Genomic DNA, 13,192 nt, shown 5'->3' with positions numbered 1-13,192 from the left:
AAAGCATACTCTAGGATTCATACAAAAAATTAAAATTAATAAATGAACAAAATTTGATCAGAATTGTTTGCTATAGATTCTTTCAAGTTAAAGTGGTTTCAGTGCTCCACTTTGAACGATCGTATAGCAGTTTTAATTTCGGCAATATTGTAGATAAATAAAGAAATCTTTCTCAAAGATTTGAATGATATTCTCATACGATACCTGATTGCGGCACAAGTCTGTTTAATTATTATTATACCCTACCGAAAATAACGGTATCGCTTAAAACTAATGAATAGTTATAATGAACAGTTTATAACGGAAAATTTAAGATTTATTGTTTTAACGAATTAAAACAATACGAGAGAATGCAAACCTCATATAGTCTTAAAAACATACATATTTTTTCGCAGAATTTGTTTATTAGTGAACTTCAACTTTGCCTTTATTTTTAGGAGCAACTCGAATGGTCGTATTCATATAACGTCATTGTGAGAAGAGAGTGTTTAAAAACGAGTGCAAAATTAATTCTTTTTTATTATTACATTATACATTATTTCAAAACAAAATTGATATTAAATAAAAACAATATCCTTTTTAAGTAATTTTATTAAATTTAATTAAAATAACGTGAAATTGCAAAAATAACAAATTAAAACGATGAAATTGTTTGTTCTTTTTTTATATAATAGATTGACTCATTTTATATTGAATGCTTCTAAAAACCAAGATTCAGGATTCCAGGATTCAATAATCTTACTCATTTGGTTACAAGTACTCATCCAGAAGATAGCATCAGAAGATACTGATACATATCTAGAAAATAACTACTTTAAAAGAACTTTCTCGTTGAAGAAATATCGTCGATGCTTTTACGTACCTTTGAGAGTTTTTATTCAACGCATCTATTGATTGAATTGCAGTAAAAAAGTGTAATATGTAAAAATAGCTTGAAGTATCTGAAAGGAAAAGGGAAGAGTAATATGCATAGATACATTAAATAATATACATAAGTAGATGACCAAAATGCAGGAGATCAATATATGTGCAAAATATTATGTTTTGTTTTGTTTTTATTTACGTGTCCGTATCTTAATTTGTTGAATTGAAAATTGCACATTATTTTCGAGTTTTTTTTTTTGATTTGAAGTTTTAGGGTAGGTTTGAGTTGTTTTAACTTATCCTATTTTTGCATACATTTATTAAAATTTTTTTTTTATTAAATCCAAAACATACATTTTTAATTTTGAAGACTGTTCCAAAAACTGAGTAAAGAATGTCTTTATTTGATAACTAATATTGGTCAGAAAATAAAAACCTACGAAAATAGCAATTTAAAAAAATTGTTTTCTTTTTAAGAATTGCTGAACCATAAAATAATCTCTTCAGGTAGGTAGAACTTCTTATAGATCACTTGAAATGTATGTATTTTAACTTAAAAAAATACTGTACATAGTGGACATTTTTTTCCCTTAACATATGCATGTAATCTATATAAACCATTATTCCTCTGAATTTGGGCACCAACAAAATATTTCAGCTTTTCCACATACCTCAATAAAACATTCTACAAATGTACATTTTTGCGAATCTGTCATTGTCTTATTACTTTTTTCATAAACATTAGAAATCAAGTGAAGTATCATGCATTTCTCCCTTCAAATCATTTACATTATTCTTCAAAGAAACCTCATTTAGAAAATAGTATTCTAAGTATAAATATTTTTTTCTTAGCCGCGCATTACACGAATGGAAATGGAGTGGTTCAAAAATTCCTCCGGACATTCAAAACCAATGGGCTTGGGCATCCTCATCTTAATGTTAATGTTTCTTAAATGTTAATACTGTGATTGACAATATAAATTTATTCATAATCCTTTCAGTGTGATTTGTATGATACATTGGCGAATTCACAGGAAGTGTCAATAACTCATAGGAAACTATTACTCTATCACAATTAAATTGTCAGTACAGGGACCTCATTGGTTCGTTCGTAGATGGCCGGCTCTTAACATGTAAAGACTTATTGGTACAGAATTAAAAAAGTGATGATTGTAATATATAATGTTACCTGTTTTTCCGTCTCTCTTGACAATGTCATTAACTTTCCAGCCAACATAAAATAGTTTTTTTGAGTTGTCAGTAATGCAAAAATTGTTGATCTTCTGTATTTGACAGGTTGCTCATACCAATCGGAAAAGTACAGATTTTGCCAAAACGAATGCATCTGTTTAAAGAAAACATACTTTTCAATTAACAAAATTATTGAGAAGAAATTTATTTTTAACGCGCATACAGCTATTTTCAATTGGATGATAAATATAGATTGATTAAGATTACCAGAACGCGTAGGCAATTGGGACCAATTGAATCCTAAATAATAAAACTATCCAAGTAAACCCATAACATTTTAGACAATAATCATTTAATACGAAATGTCTACTATTGTTAAGAATTACTTCAGTATCACAAGGCTAAAATAATTTCATTTTAAACCTTTGCTAGTCTTAATAAAGGGTAATTTCTTAAAAGCTATAGAAAAGTTTAAAAAAAAAGAAATACATAAAATTCAGAAAATCCATGAAATCTTCATGTGAATCGATAGTACCTACGGTCCATATAATTAAATGTTTGAGAATTATGTCATGCAAATGTTGAACTTGACTGCGCCTCAAATGGTCCATCCGCTTAGTCCAACTTTGGCATACTCTTTCCAACCGGTATCTCACTAATAAATGCTTTAATGTTATCTTTCAATGTGTCAATTGAAGCGGGCTTGTCTCTAAAGACATGAGCTTTAAATCGCACGATTTAGGCGGCCAATTGAACGGTCCCGAACGTGAAATAAAATGTACAGAGTTACGTTACGATTCGCATCATTTTTGAAGAAGTACGGTCCAATGACACCACCAGCCCATAAACCGCACCAATCTGTGACTTTTTCTGGATGCATTGGTAGCTCTTGCAATGCTTCTAGCTGATATTCACTCCAAAATCAACAATTCTTCTTATTAACGTACCCAATGAGCTTCGTCACTGAACACAATTTTTTTTTTCGGTAAAAAAGTGGATCTTCGGCCAACTTTCCAAAAGCCCATTCACCAAAAATTTAACGTTATGAATTTCTTAACAGAGCACACATTTAGATAATGAAATTCAATAATTTGCAAGCGTCATGGTTAAATTATAGATCAAACTGAAGATGTTTGACAATGAAACAAAACAAAAAACAAAACGTGCTTCAGCTTTTTTTAACCAGTGTTTCCAAAAAGATAATAGCTAAAAAATCACCCTTTTTAATGCTTAATATTTGTAGGTTATTTGTATAGAACTTGGATTGTTTTTAACATTTATGTTTTTGTCGTGGTATCAGATTTTTGAAAAAAGAAAGAACGTCACTTGAATATTTAAGTTTTTAATGTTAAGTAACAAGGCGTCCCTAAGCGTAATTAATGTCTTACGCTTTTGCTTAAGTGCCGACCTTAACCTGGCTGGAGCTGCCACACTAAGAACTTAAATATGCTTTTATACTCGATTCAAGCAGGGCCTGATTTAGTTTTTTTGAGCACTAAACCAAGAAGCAAATAGTGCCCCATATTTATATATACCGTTATATTATCATATATTTTATACAACAAAAATAATTTTATTCGTAGTGATATTTACATTTATGAAATTTTGTAAAATACCTATTGTTTTCTTAATTTCCTATTATAGAGCAGTCTTTTATAATTCTATCAATAATTATTTCGTGAAGCAAGTTACTGCGAATGCAAAGCAAAGATAGTGCATAAGTCTTTCCTGAGTCATCATTGTTCGACAAGGACTTTCTGATCGCTTTAATTGTGAAAATGACCTTTCAGTTTAAATATTTGTTACTATAAAACTTAAAATAAAACGAAATGCTGTGTCTACGTATGGAAAGGCTGATAATAAACTGTCTTTCCACATTTATTTATATATATAGATAAGCTTGATTACAAAATGTAAAATTATTTCTATTTTTGTGCATAACATAGCGATGGAACTGTACAAATTCTTCAGCAAGCCCGGGAATATAAATCTTTACGATATTTTGACACCAAACTCTTGACACCGTCCTTAATATCGATTGTTTCATTTCATTGATGGCTTAAAAAGCATTAATTTGAAAATTATTATTTGGGCTCAAATTATCTTCGGGGGTATTACCATTGGTTTTTAGAGCGCATTTCAATATTATTGAAATTATTCTAGCTGATCGCAAAATGATTTATACAAATTCTAGCGCGTCAGTTATGTAACAAACTCTAAAAGATATCGTCCCATATAACAAGCATTAAAAATTCAAGTTTAAAAATGTTTGTATGTAAATCACCATCTTCCCTTCAAATATCTCCTTTAAGTAAATCGTCCTTAGCCATGTCGCTTAAAATATGTAATAACTTATTGAATGCCTTAATTATTGCAGAAACAGCTGCAGCATTAGCTTCCCAACTCGTATCTGAGAAATATGTTGACACTTAATCATCTTTAAGAGCATATTTTAAAGTGTGCCGATTTCTAGTTGATGCAGAAAAAAATGCGCAGCGGTTGTTCAACGGAAAAATCAGCTGCGATAAGACAGCAATCCACAGAACTGTGACTAACAAAATTTAACGTTCAGATAATGTGCAAATAACAGGAACCATTTTTTTAAGTATATGCTTCTAGTATGAACACGATTTTGCATTTGGTTTTGAAAATTTCTCTGAATTCCGAAGTGGGATCTACGTGTAATGTAATTCGCCATGATTTTGGTCCTCATGTTCTTGTTTCTTAGCTAGCTTCCATTTTTGAGCTCCACTAAACTGAATTCACTGCAAAAAGCGCACAACATAGATAATGATCGATAAATTTATGAAAACATACTATACAACAAACATAAAACAATATCTAGAAAAATCACTATAGAACTACCAAAGTAAACTATTGTTATTAAAAATGCCAATTAACTGTCTATCCCAGTCAATCCCACAAAATTGTTTCAGCCAAAAATAATTTTCATAGTTGCCAATAAACTGCGCATATTCATAAGCTCGAATTACCATTCAAACTGCATCTACTTACATAAATTCAATCTTTCTGGTCGAAATCTAACGCTAACAAGACTCATACATACAGCCTCAAACGTAAATGGCTATTCAAACCAAGACGCCACGGTAAACATGTACACCAACACAACATACACCAAAGACACTCCGACAGTTTGCGCAACAATTAGAGGGAATACATTTATGTGGACAAACGTTTATGTATGTTGCCATTGCCAGCCCTTCAACTGTTTAGTATTACGACGAAAGACAACAAAATTTAAGAATAGAGTAAGGATAAGTTCATTAATGTAAAAATGCAGCAGTATTTAGCATTTAGCAAAATGTCAGAACAAGATGAGTAGTTAAAATAATTGAATATTTTTGGCAAAAAATAAAATGATTTGTGAATAATAACTTGATATATAGTAAATAATATAATAGAAAACATTTTTATTGAACATTTTGAAAGAATTTTTGAAGACAAGAAAATTCTTCATTATTTCTGTCATTCTTTTTTATAGGCGCCTACTTTGATGACATTTATGAACTGTTTTTTTCAAAAAGTACACGGATTTTTTTTTCAAACAAATATTTATTTATTCGTCTGCATGAATGTCGTCCCATTCAAAGTAGTCCCCCCGAGATATAATACACTTATACCAGCGTTTTTTCCAATCTTCGAAGCAATCTTGATCTTGATATTCACTTTTTGATATGTCCTGAGAATCAGCGATTCGGCCTTTATTTCTTCAATAGAGGAAAAACTTTGGAAACAGGAAAAAGTCACACGGAGCCATATCTGATGAATATGGAGATTGGGGTCATGAGTCATGACAACGGAATTGTTTTCAAATAAATCTGAGCAATTTTTTCAGATTGTTTTACACAAACGTCGCATAACTTCAGGGTAATACTTCTTGTTAACCTTATGACCTTGTAGCAAGAAATCTTGATGCACTATGCCATTATAATCGAAGAAAACAGTTAACAGCAAACTTTCACCTTTGATCGAACTTGACGTGCTTTTTTCGCATTTGGTGACGTTAGATCCTTCCAGGTGGACGATTGTGCTTTGGTTTCGACATCATAACCATACACCCATGTTTCATCATCAGTTATGATATGACCGTTTCAAGCAAACTTGAATCGTTGTTGACGTCATTTAACAGCTCCTGAGAGGTGTTCATGCGATTGTTTTTTTGGTTAAAATTCAGCAGTTTTGGAAAGAATTTTGCAAAAATCGCCGAAATCGTAAAAACACGTCGAGCCATAGCAACTACCACAGATAAAGTAAACAGTGAATATAGTTGAAAATTGTATCATACTTTAGGGGCACAATTAAAACAAAATTTGACCTTCGGACTCTCCAGACCCGCGAAAATTATAAATTCCGGGTACTTTTTGAACACACCTCGTATATCTGCCGCATTCTTGCGGTAGTTTTTCTGTTCATAAATTGCATGATTTTGTTCGGCATGGTTTGTACAACTAGTAGTTGCATTTGTTTATAGTTTTGTGGAAAACGAACAGTAAAATACTTGAGTGTTGGCATTTTATGTGCACAAGATTATGGGTGATTAAATGTATAATGTAATTTGTAGAGGTACAAGCCCCTCCCCCCCTGTTTTCATGCTCTAGGCTGGGCCTTGTTTGCCTAAGGGTAAATCCAGGGCTGAATACAGCATTAATTCTTAATATCGGAGCATAAAATATACCAAACTTTATAACACAATTTGTATCTAATATTTAAATGCCTAAACATATGGTTTTGAATGGAATGGACGTAGATATAAACTGAGTATATAATATTACTACACGTTGGCTATTGCAAATATGTTGACTTAGGATAAAAAAGGAATGTGTGGAATGTTCATCCGTTTGAGGCTGCTACATGTATGTGCTTCTTTTATTTCGTTATTAAACTAAATTTTAGTCTTAACACCATTCTTGATTCCTATTTTTAAAAAAATGTGTGTCTCTTACTTTTATTCCTAATGGATTTAAAATTGCATCTACTAACTTTTGTATATCTTACTTACTTTTATTTAATAAATTGGTTTGGTGTTGTTGGCATTGTTATTTATAAAATGGAGGATAATATATCAATATTGTCAGACTTGTATCTCCTTTAAATTTTTGTTGTAATTTATTATATAGTTGCATCCTAATCTTTACCTTTCTCACCTTGTTATAACACTGCTCCCAGGGTAGTATTAGAAGCATCAGTTATGGTTATGAATGTCTTTTAGTGGTTCGGGTACAATAAAACTCGGTATAACTGCCTCACCCAAAATTTCTCGTTTCGATAGGTACTTATGAAGGTTAGGCAGTTATAAAATATCTCTTAAGTGCACATATGCATTTATATCCAATTTATATGAAAATGTATTTATTTAGAAGGAAGGCTGTTTCTTAAGGAAAAAACTCGGTTTTGTCAAGATGAATGTTGAAGTTGAATTCCAGGAATCTTAGGAATAATTTTCTTGAATTGTCTATACATTCTTGTAATGAAGTCGAAAAATTACAATGTCGTCTAAGTAGACTAAACATATTTTTTCTAGAGGATCATTGAATACATGATCCATTAAGCGTGGAAAGGTTGAAATGGCGTTCTCCAGCCCAAATGGCAACCAAATAAAATCATACATAATATGTATCTTTCAATACTGGGAATTTGAGCATGGTCACACTTTAATTGGTTGTTCTAGGAGGATATTATGACCAATGTTTTTATACCATGGTATACTTCACAAATTGTTTACCAGGTGTTGGCTGTGCAGATTCCCTCCGAAATAGAAACGAATGGTTTTATCTCAGTTGGTCTAAGAAAAAATGTCTCCGTTTTGTATATGTCTACCGTCCAGCTTGCCTATGTATAAGCGGATCACTTTGCACGACCCCATCACCGGCACTGGACACCTTACTCTACCTAACACCTCTTGACATATTTAGCAAACAAATAACTGCAAGCTTTGCTATTCGCCTTAAAGCTTTGTCGGAGTGGACTAACAACAACATTGGCCACTCCGTAATTCTTAGGTATTTAGAATCAATTCCAAAGCACACAGACTACACCTTCTCCCAACTGCAATTTGACAGAAACTTCCAGATTTCTATACCTCACAGATCTTTCTGGGACGATAGGGCATTCCTGGAAGATGAGTCATTTCATTTTTATACAAATGGTTCAAAAACAAAAGAAGGGGTTGGTGGAGGTCTGTACTCTGAACGACAGAAATTAATTATCTCATTCCGCTTTCCCAATCATTGTAGCGTGTTCCAGGCGGAACTTTTGGCAGTAAAAGAAGTCTTTTCCTGGCTTAAAGAAAACGTGATATTAACATATGATATCCGTATATATGAAGAAGCCAAACACCAGATGGAAAAACATCACCACGTGTCACGGTCACGAAAAACATCTGACCAACACTAGATTTAAAGCGTTCAAGGTGCTTGCTATCTCTAAACAGATCGCATATTAGCTCGATAATAGGTGTCATAACAGCACACTGTCTCATAGGAAAGTACGCCACCCGGTTAGACGTATTCACCTTTTCTTTACATGCCCTGCTCTATCAGCATAATCAGCCTCTCACGTTTCGTAAGAGACTCAAACTGGTTCCATTGAGCTTAGGAGGAAGCCTCAAAATTCATGTGGTATCCCAATGGGCCATTAAACTAGCCTAAGTGTGTCCGTTTCCATCATGGCCTGCCACTTTAACCTAACCTAAGCAGTGTCTACCGGGAGGCGGCAGATGATATTTGAAAGTGAGGGAATTGCATATTGTTGAAATTCTTGGCTATAGCAAGTGTCCTGGTTATAGTTATCAAGATGTTTTATATTTATAACAAAATGGATTCCTCTATTGAAAGAATTCGAAGGAGGTTGTTTCAATTTTAAATATATAGTGTTTCCATAGGTTCTTGATGCTGCATTTTGTCTATTTGAAAAATTACATTAGCCGTTGTTATTGCCAAAGGGTTTATTAAAATTCATTGCATTCGAACTAGTGAGATGGTTGCAAAACTATTGGAGGGGTATTTATGCAGACTTTTTCTTACTTGTGATTGGTGCAGAGGTCTATTTTGTGGGTTTAGATTAAATGCAAAGGTGTTTCTACATTTGGTCTTGGGGAAAGTTTGAAGGGCTTTAAAGAAGGATCGAGAGTATGCATTAGCTTATGAAAGTCTCTTTTGTTGTTGGAAGTAGATGGGTTGATGTTTCATATAAGATATTTTCTATTCTTTTGTGCAGAATGCAAACGTATATGCAAGAGTTTTAGGTCTCACAGCTCTAAATGTGGCTCCAAGTGGTTCTTTAAGAGCCGATAATACGCTTTTAAGGCACATTTAATGGTTTAAGTCTCTTTTTGCAGTAATAACGTTTGCATAAGTTTTGTATGTGGTTAGTCATTGCTCACCGATTTGAAAGTCATAGCACTAAACATCTGTCGAACTCACATGTGTATCTACACTGTATCTATGACATATCACATTTGATTAAGGTTTCTTCAAGACCATAACATACCCGCCCAGGTTACAAACAGCTTATTATTGATTACATTAAAGTGGGTTTATATAAAGAAGCTCTTCAAATTAAAACAAAGAATTGCCATAAATTGAATCTATGTGTCTTTTTAAAATAAGTTTTTACGCACGTTCTGCTTAAAATTTGCATTTGAATTTGTTTGGTGTTTCTGAAAGCTTTAAATTTGGAGGGGTATTTAAAATCGGTTACCTCGTTAGTGATCTTCTGTCCAGCTTCACAGTAACATACCAATCCAAAAACACACGAACTACAGCCAGATATCATGGAAAAAAATTTAATGCTACCAATAGGTTGTCTTGAAATTTGAAACATTGTAAGTCCTGCTGTGAAATAACTGTACGAGAAGTGCACCATATTCGATCCCATAAAAAGTGCTCGAATCACATTTAAGAAACTATAAAACATAAAATGATTAAATACAAATTTCAACTTAAATTAGTTTTCTCACTCAAATATTTCAATGTTAGCTTTCAGATGCCTTATTAAATGTATGTGCTTCTCTTCAGATGACCGATATTTTTGAAATGCATGCCTTTTAAATTCGGTGTTTAAATTTTTTAATATCGCTGCAGAGCATAAAAGAAACCCAACGTAGGTCTGTAAATGAGAAAATAAAACAAATATTATTCAGGATTTTCACTAACGCAAACCTATTTCAAAAACATAAAATAAGTATATAGTCAGTCATAACAATATTTCTTCAATAGATTGTTTCGGTCCCAATGCACGCTTGTGTTCTTTTAATGAGTTCAAATGGGTTTTGCGTATTGTAAGACAAGGAACAATCAACGAGTATTACAATAACACAATGACTAAAATTTGATTACAATTTGTATTGTTTATGTTTATTATTTAACACAACAGTCGCTAGAATAGCAACTTAAAGAAGTAATCAAAAAATGAATCCTTAAATAATATAAAAGTTTCTTCCAAATTCACGAACCGAACATTTCTTTGCTGAGCACGTACGTTATGCCCTTCCTTTTCCTAGGAAATTCAAACCCGTAGCCGTGAATAGATATTTATTTTATATTTTATTATACTACGAGTCTGCACGAAAGTTTAAAATTTACTAATCAAACAAACCCCACTGAAATTGTTCAATTCAAAACTTAAAAAAAAAATAACTTACTCTTGTCAACAGCTATTTCAGAACAGCAGGAAGAAATGTTCTCTATGTTTCACAGGCCCCTAACTTATCGAAGTTCCTGTGTAAATGTATGTACAGTACATACAAGCTAATGTAAACGCTCTTCATAATAAGGGGTTTCATTTAGAATAGTCACTTTTTAATACAATGAATGAATTTGTATTCAAAGGTCTATTTCAAAATAGTACTAGATATTAAAATATCTATTAATATACCTGCAAAATAAGTTTATATTTAAAAATTTTTAACTTTAAATTAAAAATTAATTTAAATTGAAATATCAAATTTTGAAGAAACAAATATTTTACCTCTCTATCATTGAAATGTCGTGTTTGATTAACATCTCGAGTTTGAAATTTCTTAAGGATCTCAAAGATGGAATTCATGAAGTTATTAGTAGCTTTAAATGTTTGAATTGGTCATGGAAATTTCAATAAAAAGGATTATGGTGCCGGTACCCTAAGAATCCATTTGCAGATATTGGTATGAATTGTTAATAAAAATCAGACTGTGATGCAACCCAAACTGATAACTTCCCAGTCCATCTGTCTATTTGTCTTGCTTAAAAGTTTTCGTGTTGGGTTGAAAAAGTTCTTAGTTGAATTATTCTTACAAATTTTAAAATTACCAACAATATTTTTCATATCAAGAAATAGTTTGGTTTCGAAAACAATTGTTTAACAATTTTAGTACCATTTCTTAAATTTTTACAAATTGGATGAATGAAATTAATTTGAGAGATACGAGTGTCAAGAGCTGAACATCAATTTTTACCGAATTTACGTACTATTTCTTGTAGATTGTATGTTTTTTTTTTTTAAACGGACTGTTGGATTTTTATAAAAAAAAGTGTTGAATATCGAAAATAATATTTTGTTTGAAATGAAAAGAGTTGGAAGATAATATTTTTAATTTTAAAATGCTTTTTGAGTAGTAAGTAAATTTTTACCAAGTTTAAGTATTGTTTTTTTTGTTAGGTTTTTCTTTTTGTAAAAAGAATATAAAAAATTAAAATTTAACCGAATGTTGACAACAATGTTTTTTGAAAGATAAAAGTAGTTTAAAGCCAATATCTCAAGGTTTTCAAAAGATATTTAAGTTGAAAATCAATTTGGCCAACTTTTGTTAGATTTTCTTTTAAGTTTTTATTTTTTGAAAAAAAACTGTCAATTCGTCTTTTCTCAAAATTTTACTGAATATTGACAAGAATATTTTTTAATACATAAAAGCATCCTAAAGCCAATATCTCAAGGTGACAATTTTTTTTTCTTAATTTTATTTTTTGATTTATTTAAAAACAATAATTTAATTTTTTTTTAATATACTTGATTGATATCACCATACAATATATTTTATAAAATTTAATTTAAGTCGCAGGCGTTTTTGGTTCGTAAGATATTTATAGTTAACTTAAATTTTCACATATTTTTAAACTGCTATGCTAAAAAAAACCCGCCCACACAATTTTCTTAAGAGCCCTTTCTGCATCTTTCTGCCTTTTTATCTGTATAACAACATTTATTTGGAGTCGATATCTCTTCTGGTTCTTGAGCTACGGACAAGGAAAAAAACGTCGCGAACGTACGCACGTACGGACATCTTTCTAAAAATCTTTACCTTGAAACATCGAGAAATGTAAAAATTTTCAATTTGACAAATCGAACCAATTACAATAACTTCCTATGGGAAGTTAAAAATACAGGAAGCCTTGTGTACAAAACATTTATAAAAAGTCAATAATATGTATTTTGTTTAAAACTTACCATATCGAAAACCATTGCAATTACAGTATGACAGACAGTTCCAATTATCTGATAAATTATAAAGCACTCATATATTGGACTTTTAAACACATCTAAACCAAATGTAAACATAGTCCTAATTGGGAGTACTTTTCGGTAGTTAACTGCAACAGGGAAGAGACAATATCCAATGCAAGCTCCACCAACCAATAAGGATCCAATAATCATTAGTTTTTCAGAAATCCTTAAACTTTTATGTATATGAGTTTGGTCCCGATGTTCGACTGACATTTTTTCTAATTTTGTTATTATTTTACGAATTTCTAACTCTTTCGTCGCGAGCATAACAAATTTGTATTGCATAAATGCATAGGTAAAAGAAAATGTCCCCCAAATAAACGCCTTTTCAGTGTCCCCATCCATTATATTAAGGTAGCATCCACTTAAAACAGATGCGGTGAATGCCCAGCCAAATGTGAAAAAAACCTTAAAAAAATAATTCATTAAAACAAACCCAAGCGTGCAATAATATATATTTACATTAAATCTATGAAAATATAAAACAAGATTTAAACATTTGTGGTACTCATTTCCGTGTCTCCAAAGGCCAGTCATTTCAAAGAATGTTGTTGCAGACTGAAAAAAACATGGCTCTTCCAGAGCTCTTGCTTTATTTGATACCATCTTAATATACTGCTGCTATGCACTCAATGGG

The 13,192-nt window shown here is 31.6% G+C and overlaps 1 long non-coding RNA gene across 2 annotated transcripts; it reads right to left on the bottom strand.

The window, feature by feature from the left end:
* Positions 1 to 136: 136 nt before the first annotated feature.
* On the bottom strand, positions 137 to 9,969 carry LOC129952647 (uncharacterized). Of its 2 annotated transcripts, XR_008782353.1 has the most exons (4): positions 9,775 to 9,969; positions 2,054 to 2,209; positions 863 to 941; positions 137 to 798 (listed from the first exon to the last, which is right to left on the bottom strand). It is a non-coding gene; the product is annotated as an uncharacterized LOC129952647 (long non-coding RNA). The 2 variants fall into 2 exon arrangements; XR_008782352.1 differs by having other exon boundaries at positions 137 to 941.
* Positions 9,970 to 13,192: the final 3,223 nt, after the last annotated feature.

This window comes from Eupeodes corollae, chromosome 3 (genome assembly GCF_945859685.1).
Source record: "Eupeodes corollae chromosome 3, idEupCoro1.1, whole genome shotgun sequence".
In the NCBI taxonomy this organism is placed as follows: domain Eukaryota; kingdom Metazoa; phylum Arthropoda; class Insecta; order Diptera; family Syrphidae; genus Eupeodes; species Eupeodes corollae.
Note: the sequence above shows the minus strand (reverse complement) of the source record. Positions and strands in the feature narration are given on the sequence as shown.